We start from the raw sequence: 7,451 nt of genomic DNA, 5'->3' as shown, positions 1-7,451 counted from the left end.
CTGAGAAGATATAATTGAATCCAACACAATTTAAAATATACTAGTGGAAATCCAAATCAAATACCAGATTATCATACCTGTTTTGATACAGGTTGCTTTCACTTTGACTTTCAGTCAGTTTACTTCTAAAGAAAAACATGCATTAGACAAGGCTGATGAAGAGTAACAAACTATATTTCATTAATATATTTATCTATTTATAAGTTTTCAGTGCAGTGAACTTGTAACTTTCTTACCCTTGAGTTAACAGACCATGAGGAAAAATTAAACCAAGACCGTAACTCTTAAAACCAGTAGAGACATTCTAACAAAATTATATTGTTAGTAAATGTCTTTAAAATAAAGCCTCTTTCCCTGCTTCCAAATTCTTATACTATGTGTGATACAGAAGTAAAATGTTTAACAGTGCTGACATCTCCAAGAGAGCTATTGTTCCCTACAGTTCCAAACAAGTAAGCTCAGAATTACAGGTTCAGAAAAGTAGCGTTTCCCTAGGCATGTTTTGAATAGTATTGTGAAGGATGAAAGCTTGTTTGTTTGCTTGCTTGCTTTTTAATTAAAGGTCTGTATTTTGAAAAAGAGAAGGAACTACTCAAGAACTCTTTCCAGACAATATCAGTTCTCATTGTACATGCAGCCTAATGATGTCAGAGAAAATAGTTATTTAATACTCTGAGGTGTCTGTTAAGTATCTTGCTTATTATAACTGAAAGACCGTCTCTTCACATCTCTTTGCATTTTTATTATTATTAATTATAAAAGCTCTAATGTCATAATGGCCACTAACTTTGATTAAAAAACTGTCCCACTAGAAGAATGTTTCATAACATTTAAGAACCACTTGATTATTAAAAGAATTGTAGTCTAAATCAAATTATTTTCCATTGCTAGCGGTCTATTTAAACATTAATTGTAAGGGTTAGAAGGCTGTACAATCCATCAAAGGCTCTTAATTCATTAAATACCCCATTTATCAAGATGCTGTAGAGAAGATATTCACAGTACATGTTTATTCATCACTCTAAGACATATATAATTAATTAAAAGGGTGTACTATCTGAATATCCATTTTTATACCAAATTATATCAATGATTTTAAAATTATAAAAAATTTAACAAATATAGCACTTTAACTGACACATTTTAGAAGATTTTTCCCATTTTATATAATATGTGTATAACTACATAATAGCAAAAAGATTATGTAACATCTAAGAACACATAATTATCCATTTTTAAAAAAAGTTTTGAAATCAAGCTGCAGTTACTAATCTATTGATATTTCCTCTTCAGTGACGTGGCAGTTAGCTGTCAAACAAAACTCCAAAACAGGAAAGATATTTACTATCATGTTTTCTCCTCCCAGTCAATTGCTCCTCTTCTCCCTCAGTTCATAGTTTCATTAGGAATTTTCCTGCACACGGGGGCATATAGGGACACCTAGTGGCAGAAACTGAAGAAAACGGCCCAGTCAGAAGACCTGAAGGACCCACCAGTGGTATGAAATCCATGTCACGGCCGTTAGCAAAAACATGCAACTTCAGTTCATCCTTAGGCTTTTGCACTTTTAATGGACAGAGCCCACTTACTTAAAAAGGCAAACCAAAACATTCTTTACTTCATTTTAATACAGTATAACACAGGTATAGTGGTTATTTAGGTAGAATAGTAAAATAATACATTGATTTTTGATCATCACTGTGTAAATAAAGTTTCATATTTATTTTACATAAAGACCAGTCTCTTTAAGAATCTGCCTGTTCTATGCTATCAAGTGAATGTATGTATATAAATATGTAAAACTGACATGTATTATAATTTGTAAATATGTGTTTAAGTATGTGATGTAGAAATCCATGACTGGCTTTGTTTGGTTTATTTTTTTTAATTTTTTAATCAAATCAAGGACTTTTTTATTTTATAAATTACTGTGTGTGCAAGTAGGTTCAAAAAACCCTCCAACAAAACACTAAAACAAGTGATTATTCTCAAAGAAAATTATTTAAATATCAAAACATAAAGCTAAGCACCTGTATCCACTTACAGTCAGACAGGTTAAGTTTAGAAAGATATAAATGTATATATATGTTTCTAACTATTAGAAAGTCTAGATCTATTATTCAGAAACCATTAAGATTGCCAAAGTTCCTGCTGGGTACATTCATGTGCCTCAAGGATCAACGTTCCTTGCTTATTTCTTGCAGCAATTTTTTTTCATAGACGTTAGGAATTACATTAGTGCTGTTACTACTGCGTCACTTGGGAGTCTAATTTATACATATTCCTTGATTTTCAGTTTCTGACTTCCCCAACTTGTTTTGCTTCTGAGGAACAGTTCTATAGAAATTCTCATGAGATGCTTAACTTGCCCAAAGTGAAGAGGAATGAGATAGATCAATCTATGAGGGATAGTATACTGCTCATATTCAAATTTCTATTAACTAATGTAGTGTAAAACTTTAAACCGGCTCCTTCTACTGAATGTTTTAACCATTAAGGCAGAAAACACCTGCGGATTCTCTGATTTTCTCCTGTTAAATCTCTTTTCCTTACTGTGTAAAAATTAAAGCAAAAAACCCCGAAGAATAACCTAACAGATTTAAACCTTAAGGTTACCCCTGTATGTAAGAATATGAATAATCTTCTGTATAATTCCTTTCCTACAACTTCGACCAGAAAATCTAGGAAGCTACCTCAGAGGAAATGTTCACAAGCAAATGAAATCAGAATCCTTTTATTTCAGTTATTATGGATAGATTTAGATACCTAGTATTAGACATATTTGACATGAGATAATTTTAATTTTTTTGTAATCCTAAGTATAGCAAGGAGATAAGAGAAATTAAAAATCAGAACTAATGTATAATGACCGAACAGTTTAGGAAATTTCAGAGAGATTTTTCCAATGTGTTACATAATCCATGCCACGTCCTATTGAAAATGCTGAAAGTTTAGCTAGTATTTTTGAGATAATGGAACAGAGTTGAATATGATTTTCAAAAAAAGTAGTAATATGAACATATTGCTGGAATGGACTATCTAAATTTCTACATCCTTACAGCTGAGAGTTACAATATACTAGATATTTAGTTGGAAAAAAAATAAAAAGAACAAAAGAGAGATCTACAGAACTTTTACTCTAGATGGTACTACCCACTGACTCAAAACCTTTAATTCTGCAGTAAAGACCAGAAGTCAAATCTGTAATCTTCCTTGGGGAAGAAGAAAAAAGGGAGGAAGAAGGGGGAAAAGGGTACTGCCAGTGGTCTCTGGAGAACCCCATAACAGGAGGAAATACATTAGAAATTTTCTGCAGAATGTTCTAGGAGTTAAAACATGTCCCACTATACAAAGGAGAACAAAAGAAAGAAAGGAATTAACATAACTCAGAATCTAAATTATACAATACTGGGAGAAAATATCCTACCTGACCTCAGAGCCTGCAGTAAGCCCTGAGGCACAGCAGAGATACAGTATAAACGTAGAAAAAACATCTTCCAACTCCTTCAAAAAACCCTTTCTTTCACAACTTGCCACAAATGTCTCTTTTCTAACAGGAACTGTCCCATTCAATTATACTTTTTTTTTCTGTAAGCTTTTCAAGTTCTATGAAAAAAAAAAACAAACCAAAAAAACCCCAACTTTATTAGCCTGATTACCTATTTGGAAGACCTTTCCAGTCTCAGTCAGTCAGTAAATGTCTTCACATTCCTAGGCTTTATAATCAATATATAAGTACTTGATGGCATGCCAACATCACTCTTCAGTTGAAATACTTTCTGTCTCTTTTAGCATTGAACTAAAAATGCTTTTGTAAGGACTCACATGTCCTTTCAATATCTATTTGCCTATGTATGCCTTTTTTTTTTAAAATCTCTCTTCTGTGGACACATTTTCCATGCCCTAATTACCATAGTTTCTGATCTTTAAATTTCATTTTAGTATCTCCTTTGAATGTATGACTAGAACCACACATAACACAACAAGAAATCCTGAAAAAGCACATCCTTCACAATACTAATAATGTCTTCCTACCTATTAGGACATCTTGCCTAACACATTATAGAGTCACATTTCTCTTTTCCCTTTATGTAAGTGCTTCATTTATAATGGCAACCTATAGCCACTTCGTGATTGACTACTACTTTCAAACTTTTATATTTTTGTATAAATTTAGATCTTCCCAGTTTATAGCAAAAGTTTTCATTCACCAGTTTGTAGATTACATTATTCACTTTTGCACCATTTCTGTCAGACTAGGACAAAAGAAAATATATAAATACACATGAATTAAATTTGTAAACATTGACATGTTAAAATATAGACAGTAAGCCTACATTCACAAAAATTTATATACTGTATATATATTTGCACAAATATATCTTAACACATCTGTTTCTCAGAAAGACCTTTAATTTTGTATGGTCTACGAATTCTGTGCAAATACACATACCTTATACCCTGAAACCAGTGCTAAGTGTATTATAAAGGACTGGGCTAAAACTGACTACCAACAAAATCCACTAATGACTTCCATCCATTCAAGACTACTCCCTTCTCAAGATTATATGTCTCTTTTTCTAAGATTCTTGGAAATTTTGAACTTGCTTACTTTTGGACTTGGATTTCATGAGTTGATCCTTTCAGTAATTTAGGACAGAAAACTGCTGGGCCAAATGCTTGTCCCATGCAGTACCAGAGATGTGATTTTTCTTACCCAATTCCTACTTTCATTATATATATCAAAATTTACATGTATTCTTACTAGAACCAGAGGCAACTTTTCCAGTACTTATTTAGTCCTGGCCTACTTTATTCTTAATGTCTACCCCATCCTTTAACATTCATATCACTTCTTAAGTTCTCGTTTTACTTAGATGACAAGAAGCTTTTACTGTTTCAGGCTTCTGTGCAAGTTTTAATTTAACAAGGTTTCTGACTATGCTCAGCTTGGTTTTACACCCTCAAATTATTGACACAGATTTGTTCTTGCTAATCAGTATCTCTTTGCCGTTCTTTCTAGGTTTTGTGCATATTCTTAATAACTTGCTTAAGGTTTCTACCTTCTAGGAATTCCTTTTCATCCCTGTTTAGGAGGACTATTTTATTTCTTCCCTTCTCCCTCAGAATAAACATTCAATACTATTGGTGTAATTTTTTACATAAAGTAATATGTGTTTTATCTGAGTTCTACTTCCAGTATTCCTCACTAAATTTGTTTCTGTGTGTCTTTGTGAAACACTGGACTGCAGTTACAGATCTTTCACATTCTTCTGTCTTGCAACTTTGCATGAAACAGAAAAGCTCAAAAGCATCACATTTAAGATCATTTTTCATCATAGTTTTTTTTTCCTGAAAGTCATATAATTTACTAAAATTTAGTCTGTTATCTTTGCCTCTTACTTGTTCAGTGGCTGTTGTGCAGACATCATGTCTAATGAAAGGTAGATGGAGATAAATTAGCAAGAGGCAGCACTATAACAATAAAAACATCTTTATTTCTCACAAATTTAGCAGCATTTACTGTTTGATGTTTGTATACTTCAGTTTATAATGTCAGTTCTAGTTCAAATGTTCAGATATAATTTTTCACTGTAACAAATACTTTTGGACTATGTGGACTACATTCAAATGGAGTTTAACTCTGATTCCAGAAAGCAATATAGAGCTGTGTTCTCTCACGCTAGTCATACAAATTGAAATAAATATTCTGAAAAACTCTACAAAACTTTAAGGTCTATTACTAAAAATATAATGTTAATCAGAATAAGAAATAATGGAACAACAGTATGATAGTTCTACACTGATAACTATTTAAATCACCTGCATGCAAAGAAAGCAAAATAGCAGTATAACAACTTGGAGATAAGATTTTATTTAATCGGATTTTCTATTTATCATGCATTTTAATATCTCATTAGTACAGGATCAGAACAATGAAACTGAAATACGTCTACATTATTGACTTTTCCATGATAGCTTTTAACATGATTTCAGGTTTATGAAGTGCCAACTTCTTCCAGAACAGAGTCATGGAAAGAGTTAAGCTCAGCCTAGATGACAAGATTATTAAAAATATAATTCTCTCTTATGAGTAAAAAAGCATTTACATGTTTCTAATTTTGTGCATCAGAGAAAAAAATAGCATAGAAACATAGACAGATACTATAAAAACCACAGGCCTAAAAAGTGCAAGCATATATGCATAAAATCCATATATTCAAAATGCAGAATTATTAATTCAAAACAAAGATGTTTTCCAAAAATAGTGAGGCCATAAGAAACTCCAGTAAGGCATCTCTGTCTACTATCTGTGAATTCTTTTTGTTCCACTATAATAAATTTCATGTTGAACATTAGAAAAGCTTAAGAGAGTGTATGAAAGGGGTAAAGGAAAAATGCCTAATGTGGGTTTTTTTCCTGCCTAAAAGTACCAACCTGGAACTCAATCTAAAGTCATTCAAAACCTTCCACTAAATTAATTGGTTTTCCATCAAAACAGGAATGTCAGTGATCTTTTAAGAATTTAAGTACCTTATCCCACTGAGAAGATTTCCAAGAGCTTCTACGTGGTCAGGAAAATAACCTGGTCCATAAAAAATATTTCTCTTCTGTGCAAATACCAGATCTTGCTTATTTCAGGCCTATGGAATGAGGATTTGAGTCACACTCCTTTTATGTTTGCAAATAAGAAAAACATGCCTTTTGGGGAAGGTCAAGCATTAAGAAAAAGATGATTCTTTACAATCAGTTCTGGGTTTAGCACGTTGAGATGTTAAGACATGAGTTAACAGAGTCTGCTGAAGATAACAGATGTGCAGAAATCACACACCAAATGCAGAACATTGCTCAGTGTTTAGACTCGCACAGGAAAACCCATAAAGGCACAACCACATCTAGCATTATCTTTGAGATAAAGCTGAATTCCAATCCCTGCGTTGTGCACATGGGATGTACTCCGCATGCTACTGTACACGTAACACCTATTCGACTTACACACTACATCCTATACAGCCCACAACAGTAAGGAATACACTAATGTGCACATTCTGTCACGTATGCAATTAAATGACTTTTTTTTTTAATCAGGCAAACATGCAATTTCGCGGAAAATCCGAAATTTAACACCGAAAAAACCACCACCACCACTGTTACAGCCAACCTCACACCGAAACCCGCTCTGAGGTCCGCGGCACACCGAATAACGCCGGCGCTCCCACCAACAAGGGGACCGCGGTGTTCCCGGCGTCGCCTCCTGGCCCACCCGTGCCCGGTCCAGCGCGGCCCATTCGCCGCCCTGCGCTGCCACCTGGCGGCGGCGGGAGGCGCCGCAGCGCGCTGGGCCGGGCCGGGCCGGCTGTCCGCGGGCCACGGCGCTGCCAAAGGGAGGGAGCGGGCCGGCCGGGACGGGGGAGGCTGCACAGTCGCTCAGTTTGCCACGGTTGCATCCG

Source organism: Pithys albifrons, chromosome 1, assembly GCF_047495875.1.
Source record: "Pithys albifrons albifrons isolate INPA30051 chromosome 1, PitAlb_v1, whole genome shotgun sequence".
NCBI classification, from domain to species: domain Eukaryota; kingdom Metazoa; phylum Chordata; class Aves; order Passeriformes; family Thamnophilidae; genus Pithys; species Pithys albifrons.
Note: the sequence above shows the minus strand (reverse complement) of the source record.